Raw genomic sequence first — 14,339 nt, 5'->3', positions numbered from 1 at the left:
GGAGGTCATAAGTTAACAGCTCTGCTCAGAAAGCAGGAAGGCTGGAGGACAAAGGGAAGGAGAGCTGCTGAGCCCCCGGACGACAGAGCTCAGTTTGGTGGGGAACAAAGGCGCTCGCCAGCGCCATCTCCCCCGCCCATCCCCCAGCCAAAATCCCAAAGAGAACCAGTTCCTGCCAGGGAACTTGCTCGCTCCGCGCAAAACACCCAACTCTGCGCTTTGCGGAGCCAAACCTCGGGCAGTGGATCTGACTCCCTCCTGCTGCCACAGGGCCCCTCCTGAAGAGGATCACCTAAGGAGAAGCGAGCTAAGCCTGCCCCTCCTGCCCCTGTGCACCTTGCCTACCCACCCCAGCTAAGACGCCAGATCCCCAGCATCACAAGCTTGGCAGTGTGCAAGTAGCCCAGACAGGCCACCCCACCCCACAGTGAATCCCGCCCATAGGAGAGGGGAAGAGAAGGCACACACCAGTCTGACTGTGGACACGGCGGTGGGCTCGGGGCAGACATCAGGTCTGACTGCGGCTCCGCCCACCAACTCCAGTTATACACCACAGCACAGGGGAAGTGCCCTGCAGGTCCTCACCACACCAGGGACTATCCAAAATGACCAAGCGGAAGAATTCCCCTCAGAAGAATCTCCAGGAAATAACAACAGCTAATGAGCTGATCAAAAAGGATTTAAATAATATAACAGAAAGTGAATTTAGAATAATAGTCATAAAATTAATCGCTGGGCTTGAAAACAGTATAGCTACAGCAGAGAATCTCTTGCTACAGAGATCAAGGGACTAAGGAACAGTCACGAGGAGCTGAAAAACGCTTTAAACGAAATGCATAACAAAATGGAAACCACCACAGCTCGGATTGAAGAGGCAGAGGAGAGAATAGGTGAACTAGAAGATAAAGTTATGGAAAAAGAGGAAGCTGAGAAAAAGAGAGATAAAAAAATCCAGGAATATGAGGGGAAAATTAGAGAACTAAGTGATACACTAAAAAGAAATAATCTACGCATAATTGGTATCCCAGAGGAGGAAGAGAGAGGGAAAGGTGCTGAAGGGGTACTTGAAGAAATAATAGCTGAGAACTTCCCTGAAGTGGGGAAGGAAAAAGGCATTGAAATCCAAGAGGCACAGAGAACTCCCTTCAGATGGAACTTGAATCGATCTTCTGCACGACATATCATAGTGAAACTGGCAAAATACAAGGATAAAGAGAAAATTCTGAAAGCAGCAAGGGGTAAACGTGCCCTCACATATAAAGGGAGACCTATAAGACTCGTGACTGATCTCTCTTTTGAAACTTGGCAGGCCAGAAAGAATTGGCACGAGATTTTCAGTGTGCTAGACAGAAAAAATATGCAGCCGAGAATCCTTTATCCAGCAAGTCTGTCATTTAGAATAGAAGGAGAGAGAAAGGTCTTCCCAAACAAACAAAAACTGAAGGAATCTGTCACCACTAAACCAGCCCTACAAGAGATCCTAAGGGGGACCCTGTGAGACAAAGTACCAGAGACATCACTACAAGCATAAAACATACAGACATCACAATGACTCTAAACCCATATCTTTCTATAATAACACTGAATGTAAATGGATTAAATGCGCCCACCAAAAGACATAGGGTATCAGAATGGATAAAAAAACAAGACCCATCTATTTGCTGTCTACAAGAGACTCATTTTAGACCTGAGGACACCTTTAGATTGAGAGTGAGGGGATGGAGATCTATTTATCATGCTACTGGAAGCCAAAAGAAAGCTGGAGTAGCCATCCTTATATCAGACAAACTAGACTTTAAATTAAAGGCTGTAACAAGAGATGAAGAAGGACATTATAAAATAGTGACAGGGTCTATCCATCAGGAAGAGCTAACAATTATAAATGTCTATGCGCCGAATACCGGAGCGCCCAAATATATAAAACAATTACTCATAAACATAAGCAACCTTATTGAGAAGAATGTGGTAATTGCAGGGGACTTTAACACCCCACTTACAGAAATGGATAGATCATCTAGACACACGGTCAATAAAGAAACAAGGGCCCTGAATGAGACATTGGATCAGATGGACTTGACAGATATATTTAGAACTCTGCATCCCAAAGCAACAGAATATACTTTCTTCTCGAGTGCACATGGAACATTCTCCAAGATAGATCATATACTGGGTCACAAAACAGCCCTTCATAAGTTTACAAGAATTGAAATCATACCATGCATACTTTCAGACCACAATGCTATGAAGCTTGAAATCAACCACAGAAAAACGTCTGGAAAACCTCCAAAAGCATGGAGGTTAAAGAACACCCTACTAACGAATGAGTGGGTCAACCAGGCAATTTGAGAAGAAATTAAACAATATATGGAAACAAACGAAAATGAAAATACGACAATCCAAACGCTTTGGGACGCAGCGAAGGCAGTCCTGAGAGGAAAATACATTGCAATCCAGGCCTATCTCAAGAAACAAGAAAAATCCCAAATACAAAATCTAACAGCACACCTAAAGGAAATAGAAGCAGAACAGCAAAGGCAGCCTAAACCCAGCAGAAGAAGAGAAATAATAAAGATCAGAGCAGAAATAAACAATATAGAATCTAAAAAAACTGTAGAGCAGATCAATGAAACCAAGAGTTGGTTTTTTGAAAAAATAAACAAAATTGACAAACCTCTAGCCAGGCTTCTCAAAAAGAAAAGGGAGATGACCCAAATAGATAAAATCATGAATGAAAATGGAATCATTACAACCAAGCCCTCAGAGATACAAACAATTATCAGGGAATACTATGAAAAATTCTATGCCAACAAATTGGACAACCTGGAAGAAATGGACAAACTCCTGAACACCCACACTCTTCCAAAACTCAATCAGGAGGAAATAGAAAGCTTGAACAGACCCATCACCAGTGAAGAAATTGAATCGGTTATCAAAAATCTCCCAACAAATAAGAGTCCAGGACCAGATGGCTTCCCAGGGGAGTTCTACCAGACGTTTAAAGCAGAGATAATACCTATCCTTCTCAAGCTATTCCAAGAAATAGAAAGGGAAGGAAAACTTCCAGACTCATTCTATGAAGCCAGTATTACTTTGATTCTTAAACCGGACAGAGACCCAGTAAAAAAAGGGAACTACAGGCCAATATCCCTGATGAATATGGATGCAAAAATTCTCAATAAGATACTAGCAAATCGAATTCAACGGCATATAAAAAGAATTATTCACCATGATCAAGTGGGATTCATTCCTGGGATGCAGGGCTGGTTCAACATTTGCAAATCAATCAACGTGATACATCACATTAACAAAAAAAAAAGAGAAAAACCATATGATCCTGTCAATCGATGCAGAAAAGGCCTTTGACAAAATCCAGCACCCTTTCTTAATAAAAACTCTTGAGAAAGTCGGGATAGAAGGAACATACTTAAACATCATAAAAGCCATTTATGAAAAGCCCACAGCTAACATCATCCTCAACGGGGAAAAACTGAGAGCTTTTTCCCTGAGATCAGTAACACGACAGGGATGCCCACTCTCACCGCTGTTGTTTAACATAGTGCTGGAAGTTCTAGCATCAGCAATCAGACAACAAAAGGAAATCAAAGGCATCAAAATTGGCAAAGATGAAGTCAAGCTTTCGCTCTTTGCAGATGACATGATATTATACATGGAAAATCCGATAGACTCCACCAAAAGTCTGCTAGAACTGATACATGAATTCAGCAAAGTTGCAGGATACAAAATCAATGTACAGAAATCAGTTGCATTCTTATACACTAACAATGAAGCAACAGAAAGACAAATAAAGAAACTGATCCCATTGACAATTGCACCAAGAAGCATAAAATACCTAGGAATAAATCTAACCAAGGATGTAAAGGATCTGTATGCTGAAAACTATAGAAAGCTTATGAAGGTAATTGAAGAAGATTTAAAGAAATGGAAAGACATTCCCTGCTCATGGATTGGAAGAATAAATATTGTCAAAATGTCAATACTACCCAAAGCTATCTACACATTCAATGCAATCCCAATCAAAATTGCACCAGCATTCTTCTCGAAACTAGAACAAGCAATCCTAAAATTCATATGGAACCACAAAAGGCCCCGAATAGCCAAAGTAATTTTGAAGAAGAAGACCAAAGCAGGAGGCATCACAATCCCAGACTTTAGCCTCTACTACAAAGCTGTCATCATCAAGACAGCATGGTATTGGCACAAAAACAGACACATAGACCAATGGAATAGAATAGAAACCCCAGAACTAGACCCACAAACGTATGGCCAACTCATCTTTGACAAAGCAGGAAAGAACATCCAATGGAAAAAAGACAGTCTCTTTAACAAATGGTGCTGGGAGAACTGGACAGCAACATGCAGAAGGTTGAAACTAGACCACTTTCTCACACCATTCACAAAAATAAACTCCAAATGGATAAAGGACCTGAATGTGAGACAGGAAACCATCAAAACCTTAGAGGAGAAAGCAGGAAAAGACCTCTCTGACCTCAGCCGTAGCAATCTCTTACTCGACACATCCCCAAAGGCAAGGGAATTAAGAGCAAAAGTGAATTCCTGGGACCTTATGAAGATAAAAAGCTTCTGCACAGCAAAGGAAACAACCAACAAAACTAAAAGGCAACCAACGGAATGGGAAAAGATATTTGCAAATGACATATCGGACAAAGGGCTAGTATCCAAAATCTATAAAGAGCTCACCAAACTCCACACCCGAAAAGCAAATAACCCAGTGAAGAAATGGGCAGAAAACATGAATAGACACTTCTCTAAAGAAGACATCCGGATGGCCAACAGGCACATGAAAAGATGTTCAGCGTCGCTCCTTATCAGGGAAATACAAATCAAAACCACACTCAGGTATCACCTCACGCCAGTCAGAGTGGCCAAAATGAACAAATCAGGAGACTAGAGATGCTGGAGAGGATGTGGAGAAACAGGAACCCTCTTGCACTGTTGGTGGGAATGCAAATTGGTGCAGCCGCTCTGGAAAGCAGTGTGGAGGTTCCTCAGAAAATTAAAAATAGACCTACCCTATGACCCAGCAATAGCACTGCTAGGAATTTATCCAAGGGACACAGGAGTACTGATGCATAGGGGCACTTGTACCCCAATGTTCATAGCAGCACTCTCAACAATAGCCAAATTATGGAAAGAGCCTAAATGTCCATCAACTGATGAATGGATAAAGAAATTGTGGTTTATATACACAATGGAGTACTACGTGGCAATGAGAAAAAATGAAATATGGCCTTTTGTAGCAACGTGGATGGAACTGGAGAGTGTGATGCTAAGTGAAATAAGCCATACAGAGAAAGACAGATACCATATGGTTTCACTCTTATGTGGATCCTGAGAAACTTAAGAAAAACCCATGGGGGAGGGGAACAAAAAAAAAAAAAAAGAGGTTAGAGTGGGAGAGAGCCAAAGCATAAGAGACTGTTGAGAACTGAGAACAAACTAAGGGTTGATGGGGGGTGGGAGGGAGGAGAGGGTGGGTGATGGGTACTGAGGAGGGCACCTTTTGGGATGAGCACTGGGTGTTGTATGGAAACCAATTTGACAATAACTTTCATATATAAAAAAAAAATAATGTATTGTATATTTGAAAGTTGCTATTAAAGGAGATTTTTTTTACACATTTTTTTTAAAGTTTAATTTATTTATTTTGAGAGACAAGTGGAGAAAGGGCAGGGAGAGACAAGGAAAGAGAAAAATCCCAAGCAGGCTCTGCACTATCAGCATAGAGCCCAACACAGGGCTCTGTACCACAAACTGTGAGGTTATGACCTGAGGCGAGACCAGTTGAACAGAGTTGGATTAAGTTGGATTAATCAGTTGGATTAAGAGTTGGACACTTAATCAACTGAGCTACCCAGGCAGCCCTACCAGAAGAGTAGATCTTAAAAGTTCTCACCACACACACACACAAATGTAATCATGTGAGCCATAGATGTGTTAACTAACATTGTAATAACCATTTCACAATACGTACATATATCATTACACTGTACACCTTAAAGTTAAACAATATTATGTATCAAGTATATCTCAGTAAAGGTGAGGGGGAAAACGAAGTATAAGTTATTTGCAGCTATCTTGTAATTTGCAGAAAAAGCAACACTACTTAATCTTGCAGGTGAGAATAGTCCAAGTCTTATCCCATCACACTGGCATTCACCCATATTTGGCCTCCCAAAGGAAGAACCAAGAGATAAATAAGATGTTTGAGTTGACAGTTTGATATGGGAAACATAATCTTTTGATGGTTTATTTCAGTCAGAATTCAGCGGTTATTTCCCATCATAGTCTAATAACACAAAAGGTAAACAATCATGTCACTGATGTCATGTCCTTAGAAATGTGATTCAAGACATAGTGCTCTTCAACATGTTTTCCTCTGTCCTTGATCATTTTTAAACTGGGTAATTTACATTTTGAAGTGTCGTTGAGAATGATTTTATTTCCTCTCTTCACACAAAAAAGGAGGGGTGAAAAGCCTTCAAACCTAATGCTATGAAATTCTTTTGCAACAAACTCAGGGTTTTTCAAGTAAGTGTTAATATTGCTGTCAAACAAATTATTTTTCCAATGAAGACATAAAGGGTATCCTTGTATTTCTTTAAAACAAACAAAAAAAGCCCCTATTTACCTTAGGTTATGACATGGGAAAAATTATCAATAAAATCATAATCTTTATACAAACTTCCAAGACCTCCTAAACTGAACAATTCTGACAGCTCTACCATTGGGTTAGGAATCTCTTTAAGTTGAAGGTATTCTTCCAACCTGTTAGAGTTTTATATGGTCCACAAATAGAATTTTCTTTATTTTATGGTAGAATTGTATGTGACTAAGCAATCCAGTTAGTTGGATTTAGTTCAGCTGAACTTCAGCTGAACTTCATACCATAAAATTAAGGCATTGAGAGATATAATGGTTCTAATACTCTTAGAACTAGCTTAAACTGCTAGGACAATACATACTGACATAGTATGTATACTGTACATTTCTACCTCTGTCATTAACACAAAGCCATGGTTTCTATTTTCTAAAATGTCTTAGGACATGGGAAAATAATGTGCTTTCTAAAATACAGATAACTTATAGTGGGGGATATCAAGCACTGAGAAACTGTATATCATTAACACATCTTTCTATCAATAGCAAATTGTAGACTTGGTCAGTATCTGAGGATGGAAAGATGGAAGGGACTATAAAAGGAGTTTAGTAAAGATAAAGTATCATACTTAAATGGGGTTTACTTGGACAACCTGAACACATTATGAATTATTATGATGGGATGGTTTTCATTGCCCTAAAATACTACAAGGTGGCATTATTTAGAATTGTTGTCAATCCCCCATTTACTAACTCAGAATGCATTTCTTCATATAACATTAGGTTACATTTGAGCAGAATCTCTATAGGTGAAGGCTGAAAAAAAACCATGCATTCACGGGGAAAAATATGGGAACAGCTACTGCAATACTAATAATTTAAAATACACAGAGACTTTAAGGAAAATAAAAAATAAAAGACATAAAAACATAACAAAAAGTAACAAGACTACTATCACTTTTTGTGTACTTGTTTCAAGAATTCTTTGTGTGATGAAAAGCAGGATTAGTTTTGTGAGGGGATAGGTAGAAAATTTTCAGGAAATTCTGAAGAACATTTTTTTAATGATTTAGAGATTGAGATACTGTTCTCTAAGGGTATTTCTCTCTTAAAATATTTCTAAGGAAATCTGAAAACAAATATATACCTCTCAAGGAAAAAAATGTTATTTTAGGATGTTGAAAGGAACAGAAAAAGATTTATATGATCACCAGGAGATGAATAAAGAAGTAGAAAGAATAGCTAGAACAGACCATCCTTAATGTCAGCCATTAGGTGCTACTGTCTCTCAGGGGGTTCCTAACTTCACCCTGACTTGAACAGATCCCACAGAGAGCCATGTGTACCCTATCAATGGCGGAGCAATCTAAAAGTTGAATTTAACTGGCTCATACTGACTACATTTTTTCAGGAGGCAAAAAAAAATGAAGGTATAAAATGAGTAAAAAATAGCCAAAATCTAATTTCTAATAATAGAGATTCATTAAATAATCATGTATGTGTTTTAAGTACTAGAGAAATCTGGGGAAAGCAAAGAGATGCTATTAAAAATTATCCTAGGGAATGGGGCGCCTGGGTGGCGCAGTCGGTTAAGCATCCGGCTTCAGCCAGGTCACGATCTCGCGGTCCGTTGAGTTCGAGCCCCGCGTCAGGCTCTGGGCTGATGGCTCAGAGCCTGGAGCCTGTTTCCGATTCTGTGTCTCCCTCTCTCTCTGCCCCTCCCCCATTCATGCTCTGTCTCTCTCTGTCCCAAAAATAAATAAAAAACGTTGAAAAAAAAATTTAAAAAAAAAAAATTATCCTAGGGAAAATAAATTACCCTAGGAGAAGTGGTATAAATCAGACTGTTCCAAGCACATCAGGAATTATAGCTATAAAATACTGTAAAAAAATAAATAAAATAAAATAAAATAAAATATTGTAAAGTATATGTAAAAACTGATGGGTTGTAGAAGTTATGAAGGAGTGTATGAAGTATATCGACTTCATTAGATCATGCCAAGGTGTTTTCTAAAATGATCATGTAACTTATTACATCTTCACCAAATTGTGATATTCTAATACTTTAAATTTTACCAATATAATGGGAGCAAAATGCATCTCACTGTGGTTTAACTTAGGATATCCCTGATTACTAATAAAGTTGAACATCTTTTCATAAGTTTATTGGTCATTTATTTTTCCTCTTCTGTGAAATGTCTGTTAATGTCTTTTACCTTCTTCTCTAGCAGATTGTTTACCTTTTCTTATTGAAGTTTTTTTTAATGACCTGGACACTATCCTTTATCGATTATATATGTTGCAAATAGTTTCTCCCAGTTTGTGACTTGACATTTCCTCTGTTTGGGGAAATCTTTTGATAAATGAATGTCATCATATTTATCCCCTTTTTTCTTCATGTTTTATGATTTTGATGTATTAAGAATCCATTCCTATGCAGAAATTACATATTTACTTCTAAAAGTATTGAAGTCTTGCCTTTCACACTGAAATCCTTTAGCTGTATGGAATTGATTTTTGCATATGATGAAGAAATATCTTGGGGGGAAGGGTAGGAGACACCTGCCCCTCACTCAGTGATGTTTCAGAGATCTTAATACATGTTCCCTGAGTGTGGCAGGCACAATGGACTGGTGTCACCAAGAGATGAATAAAGAAGTAGAAAGAAAAGCTAGAACAGATGATCCTCAATGTTAGCCATCAGGTCGCTCTAGTGGTCTCTGACAGCAGTAGAGACTTTGTGTCTCTGACAGCAGTAGAGACTTTGTGCAGTGTCTCTGATGTGATCATGCCACCTAGGAAGGCCTCAAGCTTTGCTGCCTTTTTCACATGCATGTAAGGTGAACAAATGCAGGTAGGCTACCTGGGCAATGCAAATACTCTTTCTTTCCCTTCCCTCCCCTCCCAGCAAATGCCCAATACCTACATTGGGTATTTGCTTATATACCTAGATTTACGCTTTCTCATTTTGGTCTCTGGAGATTTTCCTTTCACCTCACAAATTACCCATGCATTTAAAATTATGTTTTTTATATTTTAGCCAGTATTTTAAATGTTCTTTTTAAAGAAGTGTTCTCTGAACATCTACTCAGCCATGTTATCTGCCAAAGAAGTCTATAATATGACTTTAAAATGCTTTTAAGTGGAGTCTAAGCTGAATGAACATTAAAACAAAGTTTATGCTAAAAGTGTCAGCATTGGAGAACCTCAGTGGCTCAGTTGGTTAAGTGCCCAACTTCAGCCCAGGTCATGATCTCACGGTTCATGAGTTCAAGCCCCACATCAGACTCTCTGCTGTCAGCATGGAGCCTACTTTGGATCCTGTGTCCCCCTCTTTCAGTCCCTCCCCCTCTCACTCTCTCCCTCTCTCTCTCAAAAATAAATTTAAATGAACATTTAAATAAATAAATAAATAAATAAATAAATAGTGTCAGCATTGTCTCTGTGTTACAAAAGGGACAAGTGGGACAAAAGGGATTAAATTTCTTTGCCAAGGTGACTGATCTGAGAATTTTTTTTTTTTTTGTAACTTGTCTTGTTTCTTAGGGTTGGTAATAATATAGTTCCCTCAAAATCTTTGAAATGGCCTTTTCCCACTCTTTCTGACAAAACTCATTTTAGTGAAAGACCATTCCCTGAGTTATTATCTGAAACCATATGTGAAGAGAAACACAAGAGTAATTGAAATTTTCTGATTATCACTAACAAACTGCTAATTACAATTGGATACCAGGCACTAAAAATTTAGTCAGAATAATCAATTTAAATATATTTTCATGTTGATATGCTTAATAGGAAATGTGACTCCTGCTTTTGAAAATTAGATTTTAGAACACAATACATTATGTATCTACTTTGTTTTATCATTATTATTTAGAGGAATGATTTCCCTTTCTCTCATAATCAAGTGACAAAAAGGATGTTTTCTCAGGTTGGGTATTCTAGAAATGGATTTGAGATGGCTATCTGCCTGTGAGAAATTCATCAGAAAATGTTCTCAGGAACAATACACGTAAGGAAAAAGGAAAAGCATAACTGGAGACAGGGTTGAAATATGAGGCAATTTCAACAGAGACCTAAGCATTTTTTGTGGTGATCTCTAGCTGCAATGGTCCTTCAAAGTTGTCCTAAATTGAGGTAAGGGGATCGAGCCTTTGTACCCTACATGGTCCAATCAAGGGATGAGTGGTGCCATGGGATTGGAAACAGGGCATAACCATTGGCAAAGTGGCAAAGAGGGAATGTGTGAGCTACAGCAACCAACACTTGCAGCAACTGGAACAAAGCATGCCTTGGCTCTGATTAGGGGATGGGAGGAATCTCCCTGGAGAGGAATTTGGGTAGCAAACCACCTAATGGTGTTTTGTTTTTTAGCAAAAAACTTAAATTTTTTTAAGTTTATTGTCAAGTTAGCTAACATACAGTATAGTCATGGCTTCAGGAGTAGATTCCCGTGATTCATCTTACATACAACACCCAGTGTTGATCTCAACAAGTGCCCTCCTCAATACCCTTTACCCACTTCCTCCAGCATTTTAAATTTTTTTTAATGTTTATTTATTTTTGAAGGATAGAGAGACAGACCGTGCGCAGGGGAAGGGAGAGAGAGACAGGGAGACACAGAATCCAAAGCAGCTTCAGGCTCCAAGCCCAACGCGGGGCTCGAACTCACAAACTGCGAGATCATGACCTGAGCCAAAGTCGGAGGCTCAGCTTACTGAGCCACCCAGGCGCCCCCAGCATTTTAATTTTTTTTAAGTTTATTTATTTATTTTGAGAGTGAGAGCATGAACAAGCAGGGAAGGGGAAGAGAAAGAGAATCTCATGTGGGACTCAAACCCACAAACTAGAAAATCATGGCCTGAGCCTAAACCAAGAATTGGATGCTTAACTGACTGAGCCACCCAGCCACCTGTGAACCATAACATTTTTAAACAAGAATCATGGTGGGCTCTAAGCAACCAGTGTTTTCTGATACTAATTTTTTGCTGACTTACTTTTATTAAGGTACTCCAAAACCATATCAATTTCTCTAATTACCACAAATCTTGAGATAATTCAATTTAAAAATCAGTTAGAGGTGGGGGAGGAGTCAAGATGGTGGAGAAGTAGAGGGGGGCAAAAGTTTCCCTCATCCCTCAAACTCAGCCCTACTGAGGGTCAGAGCACTTGGAATTCCAGGAATCTGGCTTAGAGAGTGACAGAAGCATCTCCAGGGGCCCAGAAAAAACAGCTGTCAGGACAGAGGGTTACTTCAATGAACAAATCAAAGCATACCTGGTGGAAGGTCCAAACCACCACTAAGAGCAGGGAGATAAAGCAACCAGAGACACAACAAGAGACAGCATGCAACACACTCCAAAAACACTTCCTGATGTGCCAGGCCCTAGACAGTGTATGACCCCTTGTTACTATAGTAGTGCTAATAGGTACAGGACATTTAACAAGCTATTAAAACATATAAAAGCCAAAATGATGAAACAAAAGAGTTTTCCTCAAAAGAAATTCCAGGAAGAAATGACAGCCAGAGAATTGCTCAAAACAGTTATGAACAACATATCTGAGCAAGAATTTAGAATAATCGTCATACGACTAATAGCTGAGCTTGAGAAAAGCATAGAAGACAGCAGAGAATCTAATGCTGCAGAGAACAAGGAACTAACAAATAGTCATGACAAATTGAGAAATACTGTAAATGAGATACAAAATAAACTAGATGCAATGACAGCAAGGATAGAGGAAGAAGAAGGGAAATAAATGAAATAGAAAATAAAATTAGGAAAATGATGAAGCTGAGAAAAAGAGAGATAGGAAAATACTAGATCACAAGGGATAATTAGAGACCTAAGTGATTCAAATAAACACAATAATATCCATATCATAGGAGTTCCAGAAGAAGAAGAGAGAGAGAAAGGGTCAGTGGATTTATTTGAACAAATGATAGCTGAGAACTTTCATAATCTGCAGAAGGAAGCAGACATCCAAGTCCAGGAGTCAGAGAGAACTCCCTTCAGAACAATGAGAACAGGTCAACACCATGATATATCATAGTGAAACTGGAAAAATACAAAGATAAAGAGAGAATTCTGAAAGCAGCTAGGGACAAATGGCCCCTAACCTACAAGAATAAACACATACCTTTAGCAGCAGACCTGTCCACTGAAACTTGGCAGGCCAGAAGGGAGTGGCAGGAAATATTCAAAGTGCTGAATAGGAAAAATATGCAGCCAAGAATCCTTTATCCAGCAAGGCTGTCATTCAGAATAGGAGAGATAAAGGCTTTCTCAGACAAAAATAAAGGAGTGCATGACCAATAAATCAGCCCTGAAAAAGATCCTAAGGGGAACTCTGTGAGTCAAATGCAAGGAAAACCACAAAGGACCAGAGATATCACCACAAATACAAAGCCTACAGATAACACAATGACACTAAATCCATCTTTCAATAATCACCCCGAAAGTAAATGGACTAAATGCCCCAATCAAAAGACAAAGGGTATCAGAATGGATAAAAAACCAAGATCCATCTATATGCTGTCTACAAAATGCTGACTCATTTTTGACCTGAGGATACCTACAGATTGAAGGTGAGGGGATGAAGAACCATCTATCATGCTATTGGAAATCAAAAGAAAGCTGGTGTAGTCATAATTATATCAGGTAAACTATACTTTAAAATAAAGACTGTAACAAGAGATGAAGAAGGGCATTATACCATAATTAAGGAGGCTATCCATCAAGAAGAGCTAGCAATTATAAATGTTTATGCCCCAACTTGAAGGAACCCAAATATATAAATGAATTAATCACAAACATAAGCAAACTTATTGATAATAGTACTGTAACTGTAGGTGACTTTAATACTCCACTAATAGCAACAGACAGATCATCTAGGCAGAAAATCAATAAAGAAAATCATTCAGAAAGCCTTGAATGATACACTGGACCACAGACTTGATGGATATATTCAGAACTTTTCATCCAAAAGCAGCAGAATACACATTCTTCTCAAATGCACATGAAACATTATTCAAAATAGATCTCACATACTGGATCACAAAACATCCCTCCACAAATATAAAAAGATTGATATCATACCATGGATATTTTCAGATCATACTGCTATGAAACTTGAAATCAACGACAAGAAAAAGTTTGGAAAGCCTCTAAATGCATGGAGGTTAAAGAACACCCTATTAAAGCAAAAATAATATAAAAACATGGAGGGGGACAAAACATATGAGACTCAAATACAGAGAACAATCAGAGGGTTGCTGGATGGGTTGGGAGAGGTGGGATGGGCTAAATAGGTAAGGGGCTTACGGAATCTACTCCTGAAATCATCGTTGCACTATGTGCTAACTAACTTGGATGTAAATTATAAAAAATAAATTATAGAAAGTAAAAAAAGAAAAGAACACCTTATTAAAAAATTAATGGGTCAACCAGGAAATTAAAGAAGAAATTTTAAAATACATGGAAGCAAATGAAAATGAAAATACAATAGTGAAAAACGTTTGGGATGCAGTAAAGACAATCCTAAAAGGAAAATACATTGCAGTCCAGGCCTATCTCAAGAAGCAAGAAAGATCCCAAATCCAGAACCTAATCTCACACCTAAAGGAACTAGAAGCAGAGCAGCAAAGAAACCCCAAAGCCAGCAGAAGAAGAAAAGTAATAAAGATTAGAGCAGAAATAAAA

The sequence above is a fragment of the Puma concolor genome, chromosome A1 (genome assembly GCF_028749965.1).
Source record: "Puma concolor isolate L17-30 chromosome A1, mPumCon1.1.hap2, whole genome shotgun sequence".
In the NCBI taxonomy this organism is placed as follows: Eukaryota; Metazoa; Chordata; class Mammalia; order Carnivora; family Felidae; genus Puma; species Puma concolor.
This window is presented reverse-complemented; position numbering follows the sequence as displayed.